Raw genomic sequence first — 26,415 nt, forward strand, 5'->3', positions numbered from 1 at the left:
TATGTTAAAGCCCACCAGAGAGCATCAACTATGGAGGAAGATCTAAATAGCTAAGTGACAAGATTATTCCACCAGTCCCTGTCATCAGCTACTTCATGGCTGGTTCAGAGGGTACACGAACATAGTGGCCATGGTAGGAGAGATGAATGCTGTACCTGGGTCTGATATCATGCATTCCAACTTAGCAAGGCTGGTTTAATTTCAGCTGCCATCAGATACCCAATGTGCCAGCGGCATACACCAACGCTGGGTCCCTGATATAATACTATTTCTCAAGAAGGCCTCTGGTGTCAAGTTAACTACATTGAGTCTCTTCTATGTTGGAAACACCAGAGGTGTGTTCTAATATTGGTTTGGTTTAGTCACTAAGTCGTGTCCGACTCTTGCGACCCCATGGACTGTAGCCCGCCAGGCTCCTCTGTCCATGAGATTCTCCAGGCAAGAATACTGGAGTGGGTTGCCATTTCCTTCTCCAGGAATATTAATAAACACTTATTCCTGGAATGGGTTTGTTTTTCCTGCCTACCAGTCTTCAGCCACTGTAACTACCCATGAACTTTAAGAATATTTTTTCTCTGGGGCAGAATCTTATATAACATTGTGTCAGAGAGGGGAGTCCACTTTTCTACAAAGGAGGTATGGGAGTGGGCCTGTAACTACCGGATCCACTGGGCATATCACATACCATAACCACTCAGAAGCTACCTGCCTAATGGAACATTGAAACAACCTGCTGAGGGCAGAGTTAAAATGCTAGCTTAAAGGTAACACTTCACAAGAAATGGCATCCACCTCCCAGAAGAGGAAATCAAAAAAATTTACATAACATTGTTTTCCCAAGTAAGATTAATACACAGGTTTAGGAATCAAGGGATGGAAACAGAAATTATCCAAATTATGATCTCTCCCAATGACCCCCTGGGGACTTCGTCCTTTCTGTCCCCACAATTCAAGACTCTACAGCGTTAGACTTTCTGGTTTCCAAAGGGGGCACACTTTTGCAGGGGAACCCAGTGAGTGTCCCATGGAAATACAGACTACAACCACCACCTAAGCACTTCAGGGTCCCTTGTGTCCAGGGACTGGCAGAAAAGGAGAGGAGTTACCAGCTTGGCAGGGACTCTGCCAGGATCCTGGACCCTGATTATCAGGAGGCAGTAGAAGTGCTTTTACAAGATGGGGGCAGCAATAAGAACGCGTGATATCCACATAGTAAATACACCTGAGTGCTTTTTTTTCTATTCCTATGGTCAATTGTGGTGATAAAGGGACATGTCAGCAACTTTGGTCTCAAGAAAACATGATGTCCAGAACCTCATACTTCTCAGGTATGAGGGCCTGGGTAACTCCATCAGATAAGTCACCACAATCAGCAGAAGTGGTGCTGAGATAGAAGTAATCCAGAATTTTTTTAGAGGAAGACAATAAGTATCAGTTATGGTCTTAAGACCAACTCTAGCGGAAGGGGCTATAATTTGTCCCACTGACTTTTTCCTTTTAAGTTTCTTTTGGGAAGAGAGGTACATCAAAATTCTGGAAGAATAGCTCTCCAAATCTATTTGTATATACTTGAAGAAATGTATCTGAGTGGCGCAAAGGATGTAATGGATATGGACATGAGCTACAATGATCCCTCTTCAAGGAAAGGCTTGCTGTCCTGTCAGCCCCTTCAGAGTTAATCCTAGCTGCAGACAATTGCCTTGCTCAAGAACACATCCTGTTCAGGATAGCCTACATCCGATGACTGGTCATGTGGAGGTATAAAGGCCTAGCCACTGGGGCACTATGATGTCTATATTCTAATATAGACAACTTTGTCTGTATTCCAGAGATCCCAGTGAGGTTGTTAAGATTTTACCAGAATTACATTGTAGTTCAACTTTCCCCTCTGTCAATCATATTTCCTTCCCTTTCTTTCCATGTCTGTTGATTTCTAATAGCTGATTCACATTAAACTCTATCTCAAGGTGTGTCTCTGGAGAACTCAACCTATAATATCTATAATACCACCCTTAACCCCCAACTCTGAAGATGTGAGGAGGGTATCCATGCAGTGTGGAATGGAGAATAAGAGCTAATCGGGGTGAAGAAACTATATATGTGGAAGAGAGAACAACAGCAGAGTTGTGAGATTTACTATACATGAAAATTAATAAACAAGTAAATATTTCAAAGATATTGGAAGTCAGTTTTTTCACTGTTGAAGAAGGTGTAAACACAGAGAAAGAGAAAATTAGAATAAACTCTTGACCTTAAGTTATTGGAGGCACTGGTGCAAACTATTGGTTTTTAATATATTTAGACAGAGATAGAAATTTAAAAAATTGATGCAACTCTGTGTACCCACTGAGGGGAACTGGGAACATTGACATGTTAATAAGTAAGGAGCACATTTAGCACTCAAATGTGGCTTTTAGAGACCATTTTCCAAAAATGAAACTAGGGCTCATTGAAGAAGTGACTGATTCTAGAATTGGGGCAAGAAAAGTACAGGATAATTATAAAATGTCTTGTTGTTTCAGAAAACATGTTTGTTTAGAATTGTGAAGGGTCAGAGAGTTGACCCTACTTGCAAACTAACAAGTTAGCCTACCGTGGTTTCAGCAATGCTCACAGAGGACATGAAACTCCTAGGTTGGGTATAAAGAACTGTTAGATATGGTGTAGCAAGCAGCAGGACCATACTCTGTCAGTGCCCCTGACCTCCCAACCCTTGTGGGGTCTGACACAGAGGTGGATGCTGCATAGGCAGTCTATGTTACAGCTGAGGAACCCTGAGCTTAGGGAACCTGAACTTTTATAATGGGCTGTAAGCAACCTGCCTGATCTTTGTCCTGAAGGGAGACATTATTTTGATAACACTAGAGGGTAAACAAGCTGGCCTTTGCTCTGGAGGAAGTTACTTTATCTACCTTCAGAGCTTTTTGCTATACAAACATTCTTGAAAAGATGATCCAGAACAAAAGCACAGTTGGACTTTCTGCTTACAAGATGTACAGAAACACCAGAGACCCATGAAAAATTATTTTCCAACTATGTTCAAAGAATGATAAAGATATGTCAAAATGAGGTTTTTCAATAAACTAAAAATGGAACTACCATATGGCCCAGCAGTTCCATTTGGGGGTATATATCTGAAAAAAACCCCACTAATTAGAAAAGATACATACACCTCGATGTTCCTAGTAGCATTATTTATAACTGCCAAGATATGGAAACAACCCAGGTGTCCATTACAGATGAGTGGATAAAGGAGATGAGTGGACAATATTAGATGTGTTACACACACACACACACACACACACACACACTCACACTCACACACTATGGAATACTACTCAGTCATAAAAAAGAATGAGCTTCAAAAAAACCTTTTACCATTTGTAGCGACATGCATGGGCTGGAGGGTATTATGCTAAATAAAATAAATCAGAGAGAGACAAATATTGTATAATATCCTTTACATGTGGAATCTAAAAAAATACAACAAAACTAGAAGCAGACTCACAGGTATGGAGAACAACCCAGTTGGGAGTGCAATACAGGGGTAGGGGAGTGGAGGCACAAACCGCTGGCTGTGAGATAGGCACAAGGATGTCCTGTACAACACAGGGAATGTAGCCAATATTTTGTAATAACTGTAAATGGAAAGCAACCTTTTAAAATTGTATAAAAAGATTTTTTTAAAATACCAAAAAAAAAGTAAAAGGACGCAGAAGCCAGTTTCAAAATGTGCTAACTGGTTAAATTAGGAAAAATCTGTGCATGAGAATAACTGAGTAAAAAGGACTCTAACCCATTGAATAAAATAGAAAACTATGACTCTACATATGTATTAATATATATAAATAGTCTCTCTTTCTCTCCTTCTATTTTTTCCTTTACTTGCCCTTCCCTCATTCCTGTTCTGTGGATTGAACTCCATAATTGTTTAGTAGCACACAAACCTTGGCTCAGAGTGTATTTTGGGGGAAACCCATGATATGATGATGTCCATTGTCCTATTTTCCCCTGAACTTGTTGTATTTTCATTTTGATTTGTAGTTGATATTTCTCTACTAGATATAGATATTAAATTCTTATGATCTTTAGATATTAATTTCTTATAATCTTTAAACTTCTTCCTTAGTCATCCATGTACTAACTTATCCAATGTATTCTTTGTTCAACAGGAAGCCTCAAATTAGATGTAATCAAATTCATTTCCTTTTTTTTTTCTTGCTTTATGATTTGTGCCTCTGAAGTTTTAAATAAGCAATCCATCCTCACACGTAGGCCACAAAGATGCTCTCTTACATTTTGCTCTATTAATTTATAGCTATATCTTTTGTACTGGTTCTTAAGTCACCTGGACTGCCATCTTTTTGTTGTGTTATATAAAGATACTGTTCATGGGGTTCTCAAGGCAAGAATGCTGAAGTGGTTTGCCTTCCCTTCTCCAGTGGACCATGGTTTATCAGAACTGTCCATCATGCCCGGGTGGCCGATCATGGCATGGCTTATAGTTTCACTGAGTTAGACCAGGCTGTGATCCATGTGATCAGTTTAGCTAGCTTTCTGTGATTGTGGTTTTCATTCTGCCTGCCCTCTGATGGATGAGGATAAGAGGCTTTGTGCAAGTTTCCTGATGGGAGGGACTGGCTATGGGAAAACAGTGTCTTGCTCTGGTGGGTGAGGCCATGCTCAGTAAATCTTTAATCCAATTGGTGGGGCTGTGTTCCCTCCCTGTAGTTTGGCCAAAGGCATGGTACTTATGCCAGCACTGCTGCGGTCAGTGCCCCTGACCCTGCAGCTGGTCACTCTCAACCGACACCTCCACTGGAGCCTCGGGGATACTCACAGGCAAGTCTGGCTCAGTCTCTTTTGGCGTCACTGCTCTTTTCTCCTGGTGTGTAAGGTTTTGTTGTGCCCTCCAAGAGTCTGTCTCCCCAGTCCTGTGGAAGTTCTGTAATCAGAACTTCCCACTGGCCTTCCAAGTCAAATTCCCTGGGGGTTCTCAGTCCCTTTGCCAGATCCCCAGCTTGGGAAAACTACCGTGGCTCCTAGGAATTTTTGCAGCAGAAGAACTTCTTTGATGTAATTGCTCTCCAGTTTGTGGGTCGTCTGCTCGGTGGCTCTACAGTGGGGCTAATGGCGACCTCCTCCGAGAGTACTTAGGCCACACGCTGCACCTCCCAGGTTTGCTGCAGCCAGAGCCCCTGGCGCTGCGTCAGGCCATTGCTGACCCATGCCTCTGCAGGAGACACTCAAAGTCAGGTCTGGCTCAGTCTCTTCTGTGGGTCACTGCTCCTTTCCCTGGGTCCTGGTGTACACAAGGGTTTTGTTTGTGCCCTCTGAGCATCTCTGGCAGGTATGAGGTTTGATTCTGAATGCGATTGCGCCCCTCCTGTCATCTTGTTGAGGCTTCTCCTTGCCCATGGGTGCAGGGTATCATTTTTTGGTGGGCTCCAACATTCTTCTGTCGGTGTTTGCTCAGCAGTTAGTTGAGATTTTGGTGTTCTCGCAGGAGAAGACGAGCACACAATTTCTACTCCACCGTTTTTTCTGTTTGATAAAGAAAATGTAAAGATACAATTTTGTGTGCCTACCACGAGTTACCCTTTAGTATCTACTAAGTTCCTGCATAAATATGTCCCTGGCACTTATTTCTTGTCTCTACATTACTATGGTGGTTTTGTACTCTGTCACATTCGCTACGCTGGAAGTACATTTCCTATAGTTCTCTTTTCTGCATAGTTCTGACTTAGTGCTGGCCACGAGAGACATTTTGTGTGATATTTCATAAGTAAAAATGAAAAAGCAGCTTTTCTTTTTCTTTCCTTTTAACGCTCTGAAGGTCAATGGTACAGTGATCCCTTGCACATACTGTCACTGATCTGCTAGCTCACCTTGCTAAATCAACCCAGATATTCAGCTCCTGCAGCACCTGTCACATCTCCAAGTTCTGCCCCAAGTGCATGGGCAACCTGGTGAAATGTGCTGCCATTTTTTCTGATCACTCATAGCATTGAGACAAGGTGTCAAGAGACAGATGTTGGTTTTCCTTTATCCTGTGGGTCTGTCTGTCTTCACTGGTTTCAGTTTGTCTGTTTCCCATCCACATCTTGCTTTCCTTTCAAATGCTAGTTGATCTGACCCATAGAGACTTCAGGCTCAACACCAGATGCAGATGCAACAGCTGCATAGTCTTCTACCAGCTCCCATAATTGCATGGACTCTAACACTATGATAGATCATTGTTTTATACCATTATCAGAGTTTCTGCATTTATTTTCCATTTCTCATTCATGTAAATATCATCCTGCTCTTTATTATTATTGTTTCAAATTATTATGTTTTAATATTATGAAGTTTTATTCTATTCTTAAAAGGCAATATAAATATCTGAGGACATTACTTTTCCATATAAGCTTTAGAGTATAAATCTTCTCACAAAATCCAACTGGAGATTTGAGGAACTACATTAAGTTGACTGATTAATTTGGGGAGGCATGGAATATTTGATTGGTTTGCCTTGGAAATGAACTGGGATCACTCTGTTATTTTTGAGATTGCACCCAAGTACTGCATTTTGGACTCTCTTGGAGACTATGAGGGCTACTCCATTTCTTCTAAGGAATTCTTGCAGTAGTAGATATAATGGTCATCTGAATTAAATTTCCCCTTTCCGGGCCATTTTAGTTCACTAGATTCCAAAATTTTAGATTCCTAAAATGTCAGTGTTCACTCTTGCCACCTCCTATTTGACCACTTCTAATTTACCTTGATTTATGGACCTAATATTCCAGGTTTATATGCAATATTGTTCTTTAGAGTATCAGATTTTACTTTCACCACCAGACACTTCCACAACTGGGAGTTATGTTCCCTCATAGTCAACAAAAGAGTTTGAAATGCAGTACTTGGGTGCAATCTCTAAAACAACAGAATGATTTCAGTTTGTTTCCAAAGTAAACAATTCAATATCACAGTAATCCAAGTCTATGCCTCAACCACTAATGCCAAAGAAGTTGAAGATGAATGGTGCCATGAAGACCTATAAGAATTTCTAGAATTAATACCAAAATAGATGTCCTTTTCATCATAGGGGACTGGAATGCAAAAGTAGGAAGTCAAGAGATACCTGGAGTAACAGGCAAGTTTTGTTTTGGGGTACAAAATGAAGCAGGGCAAAGGCTAACAGAATTTTGCCAAGAGAATGCACTGGTTATAGCAAACACCCTAATCCAAAAACACAAGAGACAACTCTACAGGTGAACATCACCAGATGGTCAATACCGAAATTAGATCGATTATATTCTTTGCAGCCAAAGATGGACACACTCTATACAGTCAGCAAAAAACAAGACCAGAGGCTGATTGTGGCTCAGATCACGAACTCCTTATTGCAAAATTCAGACTTAAATTGAAGAAGTGGAAAACCACTAGACCATTCAGGATCATACCCTTATGATTATACAGTGGAAGTGACAAATAGACTCAAGGGATTAGATCTGATAGAGTGCCTGAAGAACTATGGACAGAGGTTCATAGCATTGTACAGGAGGTGGTGATCAAAACCTTCCCCAAGAAAAAGAAATGCAAAAAGGCAAAATAATTGTCTGAGGAGGTCTTAAAATAGCTGAGAAAAGAGAAGCAAAAGGCAAAGGAGAAAAGGAAAGAGATAACTATCTGAATGCAGAATTCCAAAGAACAGCAAGGAGAGATAAGAAAGCCTTTCCAAGTGAACAATGCAAAGAAATAGAGGAAAACAATAGAATGGGAAAGACTAGAGATCTCTTCAAGAAAATTAGAGCTATCAAGGGAATATTTCACACAAAGATGGGCACAATAAAGGATGGAAATGGTATGGACCTAACAGAAGCATAAAATATTAAGAAGAGGTTGCAAGAATACACAGAAGAATTATACAAAAAAAGATCTTAATGACCCAGATGACCACAATGGTGTGATCACTCATCTAGAGCCAGACATCTGTAGTGTGAAATCAAATGGGCCTTAGGAAGCATCACTACAAACAAAGCTAGTGGAGGTGATGGAATCCCAGCTGAGCTGTTTCAGATCCTAAAAGATGATGCTGTTAAAGTGCTGCACAAAATGTGCCAGGAATTTTGGAAAATGGCAATGGCCATAGGACTGGAAAAGGTCACTTTTCATTCCAATCCCAAAGAAGGGCAATGCCAAAGAATATTCAAACTACGACACAATTGTACTCATTTCACATGATAGCAAAATAATTCTGAAAATTCTCCAAGCTAGGCTTCAACCCTACATGAACTGAGAATCCCAGATGTTCACACTGGATTTAGAAAAGTCAGAGAAACCAGATATCAAATTGCTAACATCCATTGGATCATAGAAAAAACAAGAGAATTCCAGAAAAAAAATCTACTCTGCTTTATTGACTACACTAAAGCCTTTGACTGTGCGGATCACAACAAACTGTGGAAATTTCTTAAAGAGATGAGTATACCAGACCACCTTACCTGCCTCCTGAGAAACCTCTATGCAGGTCAAGAAGCAACATTTAGAACTGGAAATGAAACAAGGGACTGGTTCCAAATTGGGAAAGGAGTACGTGAAGATTGTATATTGTCACTCTGCTTATTTAACTTATATGCAGAGTACATCATGAGAAATGCCAGGCTGGATGAAGCACAAACCAGAATCAAGATTGCTGGGAGAAATATCAATAACCTCAGATATGCAGATGACACCACCCTTATGGCAGAAAGCGAAGAACTAAAGAGCCTCTTGATGAAAGTGAAAGTGGAGAGTGAAAAAGTTGGCTTAAAGCTCAACATTCAGAAAACTAAGATCATGACGTCTGGTCCCATCAGTTCATGGCAAATAGATGGGGAAACAGTGGACACAGTGGCTGACTTTATTTTCCCGGGCTCCAAAATCACTGCAGATGGTGACTGCAGCCATATAATTAAAAGACTTGCTCCTTTGAAGGAAAGCTATGACAAACCTTTACAGCGTATTAAAAAGCAGAGACATTGCTTTGCTGGCAAAGGTCCATCTAGTCAATGCTATGTTTTTTTCAGTAGTCATGTATGGATGTGAGAGTTGGACCATAAACAAGGGTGAGTGCTGAAGAATTGATGCTTTTTAACTGTGGTGTTGAAGAAGACCCTTGAGAGACTCTTGGACAGCAAGGAGATCAAACCAGTCAATCCTAAAGGAAATAAACCCTGAATATTCATTGGAAGGACTTACGCTGAAGCTGAAGCTCCAATCCTTTGGCCACCTGATGCAAAGTACTGACTCATTGAAAAAGACCCTGATTCTGGGTAAGGTTGAAGGCAGGGGGAGAAAGGATGACACAGGATGGGATGGTTGGATTGCATCACCGACTCAGGGGACATGAGTTTGAGCAAACTCTGGAAGATGGTGAAGGACAGGGAAGCTTGGCATGCTGCAGTCCACGGGGTTGCAAAGAGTCGGACACAGCTGAACAATGAAATGATATCTTTAAATTATGAAGTTTGAGAGCTGAATTCGTTTCATGTATTAAGGTCATATCTATGCCCTTTATTAAGAGTTTAAAATTTCTTTCATGGATATGTTGTGCATTTTAAACAAAATGCCTTGATTTCTTTTTGTGCAAAAAAATGGATTTATTTTTTAAAATATTTTTATTTGGTTATTGAGAGTAAAGGGAATCAATTTTTATTACAGTCATATATTTGTCAACCTTGTTAAAGTTCCTTATTAGTTCTGATAGTTTGTTGATTCTGTGTTGTTGTGTGTGTGTTTTACGTAGATGATCACATCATCTACAAAAATGACGTATGTTTTTCTTCTTTGACATCTTAAATCTATTATCTTTTTGTTGTTCTTTATAGAGCTAGCTAGTACATATAATACAATATGAGTGAATAATGGTGACAGCCTGCCTTACATTATGTACCTTTGAGCACTGCTATTTATTTATTTATTTTTCGAGCACTGTTTTATAAGCAAGGTATTACTAGAGTTCCAGTGAAGCTAATATGACCAGTATTCAATCTACAAGGCAGGCTCTCACCATTAACTTAATCATGTGCTATGCTCGTTCAAGTCTCTCATCTTTGAACACACTGTTTTCTGTCTAGAATTTCTGTTCATTTCTCTTCATTTGACAAATATGGACCCTCCTTCAATACTAAGCTGAGATGTTATTTATTCCAGGAAGCTTGTTCTAAATCCCTTGTTTGAACTAAATGCCCATAATATCATGTACCTCTGTCTTAACACTTAGTTATTTAGGGATATGTCTTCTCTCTTAGCCTGTAAGCTATCTGATGTCAGGGGTGGTATACTAATAACCTTTGTACTCCTGTTAAGTCCAATACCTGGAACACAGTAGTTACTCATTTAACTTATTTTGAATATATTTGAATTGAACTGAACTGAATAAAAGAACCACAGTTGGTAGGAAACATGCATAAATTACCCAGAGTATCCTAGAATCATGATCAGGGGCCAGTGTTCATGAAGGGGAGGTTTAAAAAGGAAATGGCAATACAACTAAATGCCTACCAGTTGGGGAATGATTACATAAATAATGGCACATTCATACTATGAAACAGTCTGCAGTAGTTTTTTTTTTTTTTTTAAAGATGGCTCTATATGTAGTGAGACAGAAATAAAAATCTACAAAGTATAGTAAAATTTTTAAAAAGAACACTGAGATTGAAGCTAATGTATAAAATAAGTGTTACCTTTATTTGCAAGTCTGTGCATGTGCATATTTTATGTGTATATGTACGCATGGGGGTATTTATTTATGTGACAGGCTCTGATGTTTGCCTACCCACAGTCCCTTCTACCTTCTCCCTTGTAGTAATACGTCTAATTTCAGGACAAGAATTATAATTGGTTTATCTACAAATTTAATGTGATCTTTATCAAATTATCCATGACATTGTCACAAAACTAGAACAAGTAATCCTAAAATTTATAGGGGAAGACATAAAAGACCTAGAATTGCCAAAGCAACCCTGAGTAAAAAGGACAAAGGTTGAATCATAACCATTCCAGACTTCAGACAACATTATCAATACTGTGCTGTGCTGTGGTTAGTTGCTCCAGTAATGTTTGACTCTTTGTAACGCCTTGGACTGTAGCCTGCCAGGCTCTGTCCATGGGGATTCTCCAGGCAAGAATACTGGAGTGGGTTGCCATGCCCTCCTCCAGGGGATCTTCCCAACCCAGGGATCAAAACCCAGGTCTCCTGCAGTGCAGGTAGATTCTTTACCGTCTGAACCACCAGGGAAGCCCAAGAATACTGGAGTGGGTAGGCTATCCCTTCTTCAGGGAAACTTCCCCACTCAGGAATCAAACCAGGGTCTCCTGCATTGCAGGGGGATTCTTTACAGCTGAGCCACCCAGGAAGCCCATGGACTACAGTCTGCCAGTTTTCTCTGCTCATGTGATTTCCTAGGCAAGAATAATGGAGTGGGTTGCCATTTCCTTCTTCAGGGGATCTTTCCAACCCAGGGATTGAACTCGAGTCTCCTGCATCTTCTGCATTGCAGACAAATTCTATACCATTGAGCCATTGGGAAAGCCCAGTTATCAATACAAAGCTACAGTAATCAAAACATCATGGTATTGGCACAATTACGAACACATTACGGAGCCCAAAATAAACACCCATGCATCTTTGATCAATCTACAACAAAAGAGGCAAAATATGCAATGGAGAAAAGACAGTCCCTTCAACAAGTAGTGTTGGGAAAGCTTGACAACCGCATGTGGATCGATGAAGTCAGAACACTCCCTCATACCCTACACAAAAATAAACTCAACATGGCTTGAACAATTAAATATAAGACAGGATACCATAAAACTGGAAGAGAATATAGGTAAAACATTTTCTGACATAAATTGTATCAATATTTTCTTAGGTCAGTCCCCCAAGCAATAGAAATAAAAGCAAGACTTATTTTATTTCAAGCTTACTAGCTTTTGCACAGCAAAAGAGATCATAAATAAAATGAAAAGACAACTTATGGACTGAGATAAAATATTTGCAAACAAGGCAACTCATAAGCACTTAATTTCCAAAACATGCAGACAGCTCATACAACTCAATTAAAAAAAAAAAAACAACCCAATCAGCAAAGGAGATGCAGACATAAAGGATAGAATTTTGGACACAGTAGGGGAAGGAGAAGGTGGGATGATATGAGAAAGTAGCATGGAAACATATACATTACCATATGTAAAATAGATAGCCAGTGGGAATTTGTTGTATGATGCAGGGAACTCAAGGCTAGTGCTCTGTGACAACCTAGAGGGGTGGGATGGGGAGGGAGGTGGGAGGAAGGTTCAATAGGGAAGGGGCTTATGTATATACCTATGGCTGATTCATGTTGATGGATGGCAGAAACCATCACAATATTATAAAGTAATTATCTTCTAATTAAAAATAAAATTAAATTTAAAAAAAGACTTTAAACCACACACACAAAAAAATCATTAAAAAATGGGCAGAAGACATTTCTCCAAAGAAATCATATAAAAGATATGAAAAGGCATGTGAAAAGATGCTCAACTTTGCTAATTATTAGAGAAATGCAAGTCAAAACTTCAATAATGTATCACCACACACCAGACACAATGGCCATCATTAAAATGTTTACAAATACATTGTGGAAAGAGTATGACAAAAAAGTGGGATATAAATTGGTGCCACTATGAAAAACAGTGTGGAGGTTCCTCAAAAAACTAAAAAAGGAACTACCAACCATATGATCCAGCAATCCCACTCTTGGGTATATACCCAGAAAAGATGAAAACCATAATTCAAAAAGATACATGCACCCCCAATGTTCATAGCAGAGCAATTTACAATAGCCAAGACATAGAAACAACCTAAGTGTCCATTGACAGATGAATAGATAAAGACATGTTATACATGTGTATATATATATATATATAATGGAATACTAGGCAGCCATAAAAGGGAATGAAATAATGCCACTGGCCGCAATATAAATGGACCTAGAGATTATAACATTAAATGAAGTCAGAAAGAGAAAGACAAATACCATATGATATCACTTATATGTAGAATTTAAAAATATGACACGAACGAACTTACAAAACAGAAATGAACTCACAGACACAGAAAACAAACTTATAGTTACCAAAGGGGTAAGTTAGGGGGATAAATCTTGAGGTTGGGATTAGCAGATACAAACTGTGCTTAGCTGCTCAGTCATATCTGACTGTTTGTGACCCCATGGGCTGAAGTCCACCAAGCTCCTCTGTCCATCGGGATTCTCCAGTAAGAATACTGGAGTGGGTTGCCATGCCCTCCTCCAAGGGATCTTTCCAATCCAGGGATTGAACCCTGGTATCCCACAATGCAGGTGGATTCTTTACCATCTGAGCCACCAGGGAAGCCCAAGAATAGTGGAGTGGGGAGACTGTCCCTTCTGCAGGGGATCTTCCTGACCCAGGAACTAAGCCAGGGATTCCTGCATTGCAGGCAGATTTTTTTACCAGTTGAGCTTCCAGGGACGCTCACCGTACAGCACAGGGCTTCCCAAGTGGCGCTAGTGGTAAAGAAACCCCCTGCCTACACAGGAGATATAAGAGACATGGGTTTGATCTCTGGGTCAGGAAGATCCCCTGGAGGAGGGCACGGCAACCCACTCCAGTATTCTTACCTGGAAAATCCCTTGGACAGAGGAGCTGGGTGGGCTACACTCCATAGGGTCACAAAGAGTTGAACACAACTGCAGTGACTTAGCACAGCACAGCACTGTATAGCACAGAAAACCCGTATTCAATATCCCGCAGTAAACCATAATGGAAAGAATATGAAATAGAATATAAATATAAATAAATAAATATATATATATATGAGTCACTTTGCTATATACCAGAAGCTAACACGACATTATAAATCAACTATATTTCAATTAAAAAAAAAAGGATTATGATTGAATTAAACCATATGACAATCTCATTTCTCTTTGACTGTGTTTGGTCTAGGGGCATATTACCAAGTTCTGCTCTGTTGAGAACTTTAGGAAAAGACTATCCGCTCAGATAACAGGAAGGCATGAAAAGAAAAAGTCTCCTTTGCTCATTCCTACTTCCTCCCTGCTTAGGTAGTGATTGAAGCGGATGTGGGAGATTTTGTGCTTAGAGTGCCAGCAGTCACTGTATATAACCATAATGAGGGACTTGGAGGACACAGTGGAGATGGCCCAGAAGAAAGACTGGAAAAGCTGGGACCCTTGGCTACTCCATGAGCTTCCAGACCAACTGGGTATCATTTACCTCCAGAGTGCTGTCAATTGAGGAAGAATTGTCCTAATGGCTAAGTCACCATTGGTTGAGTTCTCTGTCATTTACAGCCAAAATTATCCAATTTGCTAAAGTGGCAGTACAGTTTCATAGTAATACCCCTTGAGCACTCCCTTTATAGTCTCAATTACAAAATGTATAATACATATATTCTTGGTTTTTTCCATTCTTTACCTTTCTGCCTTGTGTTTCATCCCTATACCCCCAACGAGTTTTAGCACCTTGAAAGTGAGAGTGAAGTCGAACTTCAGCTCTGGACTATTTCCACAGACAGCACAGGAAATAGCCTACAGTGTTAAAACCCTGTTGGGTTTCCAGTAGAACCAGATCCATCTTGCTTCCCTTTATCCTTCACCTAAAGTTACAGGTAGGGAATTCCCTGGTGGACCAGTGGTTAGGAACCTGCACTTTCACTGCCATGGCCAGGCTTCATTCTCTGGTTGGGGAATTAAGATCCCACAAGCTGGCTGGCACAACCAAAATATAAAAATTAAAAAAAACAATAAAAGGGACTTCTCTGGAGATCCAGTGGTTAAGAATCCATCTGCCAAAGCAGGAGGCATGTGTTAGATCCCTGGTTCTGGAACTAAGATCCCATATGCAGCAGGGCAATTAAACCTGTGTACCACAACTACTGAGCCTGTACACCTAGAACCCGTGCTTTGCAACAAGAAAAGCCACAGCAATAAGAAACTTGCACACAGCAAATAGACAGTAGCCCCTGCTTGCCACAACCAGAGGAAAGCCCACTACAGCAACAGAGAGCCTATGCACCCAGGACAACACATAAAAAACTGCAAGCAGCTTTAAGCTCTGTATTAATACCCGGGATATTAAAACCTTCTTGTGGGTATTCATAAAGCACAAATCATGACACGTATGAAGCTGTGATGAACCGGACTCTAGGGAGTCTCAGACACTCGCCCAAGACTTAAGCTATTCAAAGTGTGACTTTGTGTTTGAAATCTCTCGTTTGATTTTGATAACACTTTTAAACAAAATGTGTCTGGTAGGGCAAAATGGAAAGATCCTGGTGAAACACACACGAAAACTCCATGTACACAGTAAGAGAGATGAGGGTGAACTAGAGGTGGGTGGTAACGAAGGAAAAGGGGACTGAGTGTAACTGGCTAATGAGGACATTTTAAAGCTATAATAAGAGGTGAACATCAACTTGCTTTATTGTATTAAAAACGCCTGCCTAGAATGTCAGGGAGCTGACCTCCACCTTGTCAATTAATATTTCTGTGACCTTTGAGATTTTCCTTTTTTTCACTTTTCTCACTAAGAAAAAGAGAAGGGTCAACAGACGGTGTTCATATGGAAGTGAGAGCCACCTTTTTAAAGTTATTAAACTCGAAGAGGAGAGAGCTCTTCCTGACCACACACAGATATTCTTAACTCCTTCTCATCCCCAACATTTTTCCCAACATTTGAAACATATATTAGTGAACTAAAATTTATTTAGCCTAAGGAGTAACTCTGAGTTTGTATTCTAGCTTTCAACACTCACTAGCTTCTGCATGATCCTAGCCAAGTCACACTTCTGTCATTCTTTCTCTAAGTCAGTAGGTGCTCCTTGTGTTCTCCCTTCAAAGGAAAGATGACACACTTCAAGAGAAGTAAAGCCAAATTCTTGGAAAGGTCATTTCGCACCATCCCCAGCAGGCACCAGGAACAGGGGCAGTTGGTAGAGGGGCAGGAACATCTGTGATCTGCGTCAAACAGCCATGGGGTATAAACCCACATTCTTAAATTCTGGAAGCAGGAAATTCTTGCTGAGGGTCAAGTTTTCCAAACAAGCAGGAGTTTCCTTTTTCTTTAAACATTTTCTTGTCATCTTACTAAGAAATAGTAAATGTTATTTAACAATTCCTTAAAGATATGAAATTAGTACTAAAACCAGTAATTCTTAACTCTATTAAAGACCAGCTCTCCTTTTTATGATAGATTTTTTATAAGACCTGCTTACAATTATGAGATTAAATTACTTTGCTGCTGTTCAGCCGCTAAGTTGTGTCTGACTCTTTGCAACCCCATAGACTGCAGCACGCCAGCCTCATCTGTCCTCTATTATCTCCCAGAGTTTTCTCAAATTCAAGTCCATTGAGTTGGTGATGCTATCTAACCATCTCATCCTCTAGTTTAAATAATTAATATAACTCACATAGGAATATACTGTCACAAAAAAACCCCCACAATGCATGATTATAATATAAAGGAGTAAAGAATAAAAGCAAAGTTCTTTATAATAAAATATGTACTTCAATCTGAAAATGTCTAGGTGTGACTGGTAGATATAGTAACATCATCAGATGCCTGCATGTATATGTAGAGTCAGTATGAGAATGCTATAAAAGCAGACTGATACAAGTTTGTTATACTGGAGACTCAAAAACCATATGCAGAATTGCTACTCGTGATCTTGAATAACTTATGGTAAATTTCTAACAAAATATTCTTAGAAAGTTTGGATCTGTTAAGCATTGCAGAAAATATATGGTATTTGGTTGTAAAATGGAGTTAGATTCTGAGTTCAGATCATTAAAAACTCCATTGTTTACATAAATGTGTGTCTTGGAAGGTGTTGAAAAGTGTACAGGCTACTGGACAATTCTCACTTCATGAGACTGTCCATGCATTTGAAGAAGTATTATATTCCAAAAATCAATCCATTAAGTAGTACCAACCCCCAGTTATTGTAACACTATAAAAACCTTCCCACAAATGTGTAAAATGCTCTCAAATAATAATATAGTCTGTATTGATAAATTATGCTATAAACAGTGCCTGGCACTCAGTATGTGGTTAATATATCCCTATTGATTGAATAGATGAATGAATGTATAAGTATTGTATCTCTAAAGATGATTAACTTTTGATGGCAAGTAACAGAAAACCCAATTAACTCATTGTTAGACAAATAAGGGTTTATATCACTTTTTTTTTTCATATATAGCCTTTATTATGTTGAGGTAAGGAAACAATCCCATACACCACTGAAACAAAAAGAAGAAAATATCCAGGAATAAAGCTACCAGAGGAGATAAAATACCTGTGTGAAGAAATTTATAATGATAAGAGAAATCAAAGAAGATATAAACAGATGGAGACATATACCATGTTCCTGGATCGGAAGAATCAACATTATGAAAATGATTGTACTTACACAAAGTAATCGACAGACTCAATGCATTCCATAATCAATTAGCAATGCTGTTTTTCACAGAACTACCACAAAAAAAAAAAATTCACAATTTGTAGTCACAAAATAACAACAGTAATGGGAACAATAAGACCCTGAATAGCCATAGAAATCTTGAGAAAGAAAAATGAAGTTGGAGGAATCGAGCCCCTTGACTTCAGACTATACTAGAAAATTACAGTGACCAAGACACTATAGCTCTGGTGCAAAAACAGAAATATAAATCAGTGGAACAAGATAGAAAGCCTTGATAAAGGTAAAAGAGAAAAGTGAAAAAGCTGACTTAACCACTGCCCACAGTGGTGAAAGTACGCAGGTTTGATCCCTGGCCAGGGAGCTAAAATCCTGCAAGCTGCTCAATGTGACCAAAAGAAATTCAAAATTGTTTTAAATTAAAAATAAATAAGAGAATAGTATGAACAATTAAATGCCAACAAATTTAACAACCTAGAAGAAACTGACAACTTCCTAGAAACTCACAGCCCACCAGAACTGCACCAAGAAGAAATCTGTAAAGTGTCTAAGATGAGAAAAAGGAAAAGGAACACAGACACAAACAGAAAACAAAGGCATACACTATGTTCAGCAAACAGCCTCAGAAGAAAATCTACTTAGACGGTGAACAGGAGGAAAAACTGAAAGACAAGATTGTGTCAGGAAATGGAGGAACAGACAGCATCTCAAATGAAGAAGCTTACACGTGTCCACGGTCAGACTGCGGGGGGCAGTCTGTCAGCTTTTTAACTTAAGATGTTTAGAGTAATACGTCTACGGTTGGTGCCACAGCTCATGATGTTATTGTTTATGGTTCCTATTCTCCTTCCACTTTGCTGTTGTTGGTAAATCTGTTATTTTATCACTTCATGAATTAAAAACTACGGCAGCATCTCTGAGTCTTACATCTATATTCAAAGCAGAAGGAAGAAGAAAGGATCGCTGCCTGTAGACTTCATTTTCTATCATACTGGCCAGAACTGTATCACATGGCTAGTGCTCACCGCCAGGAAAATGGTGGTCCTCCTACTGAAAGCAATAATTCTGACATATAAAGTGTAAAAAGCAAAGAAACAAACAAACAAAAACGTTCAAATACAGTAATGAGCTGCCAAGAAAATAAAGATTCTAAAAAGACAAAAACTGGTGAAGTGAACATAGAACTCCGAGGAGGTGGGGAACACCAGGAATGGCTTTTGCCCGTAGGCATGTGTGCCAAATTCTGGTGATCGATTTCATTTTTAATGGTTTCACAGGAAGTGTGGATGGGGGACAGATGACAAAGCTTAAGGCCTGCTCAATATATGAAGTCTAATAGTAGCGCTTGAACCAAAGTTGGGAAATGAGGAAAATGTGGTCTAGTGGTTAGCAATCTACCTGCCAATGCAGGGGATGTGAGTTCAATCCCTACTCTGGAGGGATCCCAGCTGCCTCAGGGTGACTAAGCCCATGTGCCACAACTACTGAGCCTGTGCTCTCAAGCCAACATGCTACAGGAGCTACCTAGAGGCCATGCTCCACAGCAACAGAAGCCACGGCAACGAGAAGCTTGCGCACCACAACTAGAGTAACCCCTGCTTGTGGCAACTAGAGACAGCTCCCTCACAGCAATGAAGACCCAGTGCAGCCAAAAATTAGTATCAAAGTAATTAAAAATTTAAAAAAAGTTGGAAAATGAAAAGGCAAGCCACAGACTGGTAGAAATATTCATAAGGACTTATGTTCAGAATATATAAAAACTCCTACAAATCAGTATCAAAAAAGAAACAATTCAATTTTTTTCACTGTGCAGTAATGTAATAAGGTACATGTACATGAAAATTTACATACATTTTTGTTTTTCAATTTTTTTAAACAATTGATATTTATTTTAAAATTGAATCTTTTTCATTAGTCTTTAATTATAAAATTCAATTCCAACTTTAAAGAAATTTTTGTAAAAGAAAAAGGAGAGCCATGGAAAACTTAACTAAAGGGAAGGAGAAAAAGATACATGAGTGAGCTGGAGATCTTTGGTTAAAGTGAATACTTTCAAGTTTCCATGTGTTTAGAATCTTAATACAATTTTTAAAAGGACAAACATTTTGAAAAGATACTTTTAAAAAGAAGATATACTAATAGCCAATAAGGACTGAAAAGGCACTTAACATCATTAGTCATCAGTGAAATACAAATTAAAACCACAATGAGACATTATTACACATCCATTTAAAAAGTTAAAATTTAAAAGACTAACCAAACCAAAAGTTAGTAAGGATAAAGAACAATGAGAAATTTCATACCTTGCTTGTGGCAATATAAAATGTACAAACACTTTGAAAACTGTTTGGTAGTTTCTAAATACTGTTAAATATACACTTACTATATTCCAAGAAAAATTAAAAATTATGTATATACAAGACTTGTGTACATGAATGTTCACAGCAGTATTTTTCATAATAGCCAAGAAACAAACAACCCAAATGTCCATGAACTGATGAATGGATATAGAAAATCTGGTATATCCATGCAATGAAATATTATTCAACCATAAAAAAGGAATGTGCTGATACATGCTACAACGTGGACGAACCTTTAAAACATTATGCTACATGAAAGAGGTCAGATGCAAAAGTCATATAATGCGTGAAATTATTTACATGGTACATATCTAGAAGAGGCGAATTCATGCAAACAGAAAGTAGATGAGGGGTTGTCAGGGGATGGGGGAACCGGAAGTGAGAAGTGACTTCCAATGGATTTGAGGTTTCTTTTTGGAGTGAGGAAAATGTTCCGGAACTGGAGAGTGGTGATGATTTCATAAGTACCATTAAATTGTACACTTTACACAGGTGGAATGTTCAGTATGTGAGTTATATCTCAACAGTGTTGTTAAAATAACAGAAATGAATCAAACAAACAAAGCATATGTAAAGATCACCATCGTTGCCATCATCTAAGATTACCACTGCCAGCCTCTTGGTACGTAGACTTCCAAACTCATTTCTGTGCATCACATGCATTTATTTAAAGAATAAAAACTGAACTATACCATTTAAAAAGTATTTTTACTACAACACATATAACTTTGAAATTATAAAGTGATATCAGATTGGAGTGTGATTGCCTTGTAACTGATCTTAGGGGGGATACCTCTAATCTTTTGTCATTAAGTATTGTGTTAGCTGTGGGGGTTTTGTTGAGTGGTTTTGTTTTGTCTGTTTGTCATTAAAGGGTTTTGGATTTTGTCAAATATCCTTTTCTACATCTATTGACAAGATCATGTGGGTTTTTTCCCCTTTATCATATTAATTTGTATATTATATTGATTTTCATATATTGCACCAAGTATAAATCCCACTTGACAATGTTATAAAATTCTTTTATATGTTTTGCTGGATTCAGTTTTCTAGTATGTATGTGGTTGAAGAGTTTTATTTCTATATTTATAAGGATTTGGTCTGTAGTTTTCTCTTGTTATGTCTCTGTCTTGCTTTGCTATCAGGGACATTGGCCTCAAAAAAAGAATTAGGAAGTGTTCCATCTTCTTCTTTTATTTGTAAAAGTTTATGAAGAACAGGTATTAATTCTTCTTGAAATGTTTTATAGAATTCACCCATGAAGTTATATAGTCTTGTATTTTCTTTGCTGGAACTGTTTTGATTATTAACTTAAGTTGTTTACTTGTTATACATCTTTTCAGATTTTTCTATTTCTTCATTAATCAACTTTGGTAGCTTTTGTTTCTAGGAATTTATCCACATCATCAAAGTTGTCTTCTTTGTTGGCCTACACTGTAGGCTTTATATCTTAGTCATCTCAGGATGCCATAAACAATACCATAGACTGGGTAGCTTAAATAGTAGAAATATATTTTTCACAGTTCTGGAGGTTGGAAGATCCAGTACAAAGGTGCCAGCCAATCTGGTTCCTGGTGAAAAATCTCTTCCTGCCTTACAGACAACCACATTTTCACTGTGTCCTTATGTGGCCTTTCCTTGCCACATGTGAGGGGAGGGGTGGAGTAGAAGGAAGGGAAGGCAAGAGTGGGGTCGGAGAAAGAGGGAGAGAGAAAGATCTATCTCTTCTTCTAAAGTCACTAGTCTCATCATTCTCATCATGAGAGCTCCACCCTCTTTACTTAATCTTTCCCTATTACTTTTCAAAGATTCTATTTCTGAACACCTATCTCCTAACACATTGGGTGTTAGGACTTCAATATATGAATTTTGAAGGATACAAACATTCAGTCCATAACACCTTATAATCTTTTTTGTGTGTGATGTTGATAATAATATCCCCTCCTTTCTTTAGTAGGGCTTCCCTGGTGGCTCAGACTGTCAAGAATCTGCCTGCAATGTGGGAGACTTAGGTTTGATTCCTGGATTGGGAAGATCCCCTGGAGAAGGGAACGGCTACCCACTCCAGTATTCTTGCCTGGAGAATCCCATGGACAGATGAGCCTGACACGCTACAGTCCCTGGGGTCACAAAGAGTCAGACAAGACTGAGCGACTTTCATTTTTTCTTTAGTAATTTTAGTATTTTCTTTTTTGCTTGATTCAGTTAGCTAAAAGATTTGTCAATTTTGTTGATCATTTCAATGAACCAATATTCAGTTTTGTTGATTTTCTTTATTATTTTTCTATTCCCTATTTTATTTTCACTCCAACCTATATATTTCTGTCCTCCTGCTCTAGACTTAGTTTGCTTTTGTTTTTCCAGTTCCCGAAGGTGGAATATTAGATTATTGATTTGAGATCTTTCTTTTTAAATAGAGGCAAATATAGTACACTGTTTTCATTGCACCCCATAACATCTGGTATGCTGTGTTTTAATTTTCATTCATCTTAAAATATTTTCTAATTTCCTTTGTTATTTCCTTTTGACTCTCTGATTATGACTGGGTTTAATTTCCATGTATTTGTGAACTTGCCAAATTTCCTTGTTATTAATTCATAATTTCATTCCATTGTGGTTGGAGAACATATTTCATATGATTTCAATCTTTTAAAAATTATTTACACTTGTTTTATGGCCTAACATACATTTTATAGTGGTAAATGTTCCACGTGTATTTGAAAAGGATGTGTTTTTTGTAGTTGTTGAATGGAGGCTTCTCTACCTCTCTGTTAATACAATTATAATATCATTCAAGTCTTTTACTAGCTTGATGATTTTCTGTCTAGTTCTTCTACTCATTATTGAAAGTGAGGTGTGGAAATTTCCAACTGTTACTACTGAATTGATTATTTTCCCCTTCAATTCTGTTAGCTTTTGATTCACGAGTTTGGGATTGTCAGGTATATATATGCTTATGATTTTTATATCTTTTAAACGACTTTTAATTATACATTTGTTAGTTGCTCACTCAAGTCTGGTTGTTTGAGACCCCATGGACTGTAGACCGCCAGACTCCTCCGTCCATGGGATTTTCCAGGCAAGAATTCTGGAGTGGGTTGCCATTTTTCCTTCAGGGGATCTTCCTAGCCCAGGGATCAAACCTTCTTTTCCTGTGTCTCCTGCATTGCAGGCAGATTCTTTACCCACTGAGCCATCAGGGAAGCCCAGGGATTGTTATAAGGATTACAATTAATGTCTTAATTTATAAGAATCTAGTTCAGATTTATACCTAATTCATTACAATAGTATACAGAAACTTTGCTCCTGTATAACTTCATCTTCTCTTCCTGTGTGCTGTTACTGTCGTGCAAAATATACCTTTACAGATTGTGTGTCCATCAATAAAGAAAAAAAATAAATACTTTAGAAATTTGTAAGTCATTCTATCAAAGTGGTCATGCTAGTCTTCTCTTTATTGTTCCAACTTTAGTATATATGCTGCCAAACTGAGCACAGCATAAGGTTGTATTGTCATGAAAAGCTACTCTGGCTTCAGTATAGAAAATGAATTAAAGAGGAGGCCAATCTAGAATGAGAAAACTCAATAAAAGATGCTCCAATATGTCTGGTAAAAGATGATAGTGATATGAACTAGAGTTCAGGACTAGAGTACTAGAGAAGAGATGTAGGCAAATTAATTAATTTGAAAGATATTAAAGAGATAATAAACTAGCTTTGGTAAATGGATATAGAGTTGAACAAAATAAAGGAGTCAAAAATGATTAATTTTCCGTATTATGTAACTGAGGGAATTACGGTGCTATTCACAGAGAGAGAGATAACACTGAAATTGAAGCTTTGGGAGAAACTATGATGAGCTCAATTTTGGATATTCTGAATTTGTGATTCTTATAAGATACTTAGATGGAAATAGGAAATGTTCAATAAAGATGACGAAAGACTTGAGAGTGATTAATGTGTATATTGTAATGGAAGTCTTGAGAGTTTATTAGAATGTCCAATAAGATAAACAGAAAAATATAAAGTGATAATAGAAGAGGACCAAGGATGGAATACTAAGGAATAATACTATTTCGAGTTTAGAGAAGTGGATTCTTAACAAAAGGGTTAAGAAAGGTTAAGAGTGTGTTGTCTTAAGAAAACAAGGGGAGTGTGTTGTCATGGAAGTTGAAAGAATGAACTATTTCAAGAATTGAGATGCCACAGGAAATAGAAACCTTATTATTTTTACTGTAGTTAGCAATAAGGAAGACCATTAATAAAAGTGGTATATTAAAGTTGGTTGCAAATTCTTTCCTCTTCCTCCCATCAAGAAGTGAAATTTATTTCCTTCCCCTTGATTCTAGACTGCTTTGTGTTTGTGTTGACCAATAATATATGGCAGAAGTGAAACTGTTAACTTTGAGACTGCTGCTGCTGCTGCTAAGCTGCTTCAGTTGTGTCTGACTCTGTGCAATCCCATAGACGGCAGCCCACCAGGCTCCCCTGTCTCTGGGATTCTCCAAGCAAGAATACTGGAGTGGGTTGCCATTTCCTTCAACTTTGAGACTGGGCAGCTTCTATTTTCACAGACTTGAAACATTCCTCCTAAAAATCTAGCATTCATGCTGTGGGAACCCCACACATGACGGTACCATGAAGGGAAGGACTCAAGCTTCCAGCCAAGAGCCAACATCACCTCCCAGCCCTGTGAATGAACCATAGGGGATGTTCTAGTCCAGTCAAGCCTCCAGATGACCACAGCTCCAGACAACACAATGCAGGACAGAACTATCCACCTGTGCCTAGTCAATCCCCAGGATTATGAAAGACAATCAGTGGTGGCTGCTGTTCTAAATGACTAAGTTTTGGGTTTGTTTGTTACTCAGTTTTTACCCTATTTTATGACCATTCTGTAACATCTGTAAAAGACCATATCCTGTTGGAGTATAGCAGATGTAAATTGCCATAGGTTGAAGAGTGACTTGAAGGGTAGTAACTGGAGACAACTATTTTGATAAGTTGATAGTGAAAGAAAGAGGCTAGCTAGAGTGTCATATGTAAGACAGTTGATGTTTGACAAAGATGTTATGTTAGTTTTTTTTACTACTTTTAAAATGGTGTTTAAGAAGGTGCTAGTATAAGCAGAAGATATTGATGATACAGAGGAGAGATGAGTTAATTGATGGAGGGAGGTTCTGAAGAGATGGGAGAAAAATCTATTCAAGCTCTTCCAGAAAGGGTCTGATTGGTCTCATTAGATGTGATCCAGCCAAAAGGTCCTGATCAGTAGACTCTCAAATCCTGACTCAATGGCAGTTACCCTATGGATAGCTGCTTTTGGCTCAGATACTAACCATTTTTCTAATTATTTATGGCTAGAATCCTAGGTTGTATTTGTTAGGATTTGGGGAGGGAGCTACAGGTAACATAAGATTTATTTCTAAGAGACTGAAACATAAATCTGAAGTGTGAGGGTTGGTTAATTCAGCAGCTCCACAGCATCATCGAGGTCCCAGGTTCTTTCCATCATGCTACTCTGTTACCCACAGACTTTTGTCTTACTCTCTTAATTTCAGCTCAGGTCAGTTCTGTCACTCAGTTGTGTCTGACTCTTTGCGACTCCCTGGACTGCAGCACACCAGGCCTCCCTGTCCATCACCAACTCCCAGAGTTTACCCAAACTCAAGTCCATTGAGTTGATGATGCCATACAACCATCTCATCCTCTGTCGACCCCTTCTCCTCCTGCCTTTAATCTTTCTCAGCATCAGGGTCTTTTAAAATGAGTCAGTTCTTTGCATCAGGTGGCCAAAGTATTGGAGTTTCAGCTTCAGCATAAGTTCTTCCAATGAATATTCAGGACTGATTTTCTTTAGGATGGATTGGTTGGAACTTCTTGCAGTCCAAGAACTCTCAAGAGTCTTCTCCAACACCACAGTTCAAAAGCATCAATTCTTCGGCACTCAGCTTTCTTTATAGTCCAACTCTCACATCCATACGTGACTACTGGAAAAACCACAGCTTTGACTAGATGGACGTTTGTTGGCAAAATAATGTCTCTGCTTTTTAATATGCTGTCTAGGTTGGTCATAACTTTCCTTCCAAGGAGCAAGCGTCTTTTAATTTCATGGCTGCAGTGATTTTGGAGCCCAGAAAAATAAGTCTCTCAGCATTTCCACTGTTTACTCATCTATTTGCCATGAACTGATGGGACCAGATGCCATGATCTTAGTTTTCTGTATGTTGAGCTTTAAGCCAACTTTTTCACTCTCCTCTTTCACTTTCATCAAGAGGCACTGTAGTCCTTCTTCACTTTCTGCCATAAGGGTTGTGTCATCTGCATATCTGAGGTGATTGATACTTCTCCTGGCAATCTTGATTCCAGCTTTTGCTTCATCCAGCCCAGAATTTCTCATGATGTACTCTGCATATAAGTTAAATAAGCAGGGTGACAATATACAGCCTTGATGTACTTCTTTCCTGATTTGGAACCACTCTGTTGTTCCATGTCCAGTTCTAACTGTTGTATCCTGATGTGCATACAGATTTCTCAAGAGTCAGGTCAGGTGGTCTGGTATTC

At 38.6% G+C, this 26,415-nt stretch overlaps 1 non-coding gene across 1 annotated transcript; it reads right to left on the minus strand.

Moving 5' to 3' along the window:
- Positions 1-23,240: 23,240 nt before the first annotated feature.
- LOC147378390 (U6 spliceosomal RNA) lies at positions 23,241-23,347 on the minus strand. The gene has a single exon (XR_015153577.1). It is a non-coding gene; the product is annotated as a U6 spliceosomal RNA (small nuclear RNA).
- Positions 23,348-26,415: the final 3,068 nt, after the last annotated feature.

This window comes from Bos grunniens, chromosome 2, assembly GCF_055505025.1.
Source record: "Bos grunniens cultivar Pamir isolate PY7600 chromosome 2, Bosgru_T2T1.0, whole genome shotgun sequence".
NCBI classification, from domain to species: domain Eukaryota; kingdom Metazoa; phylum Chordata; class Mammalia; order Artiodactyla; family Bovidae; genus Bos; species Bos grunniens.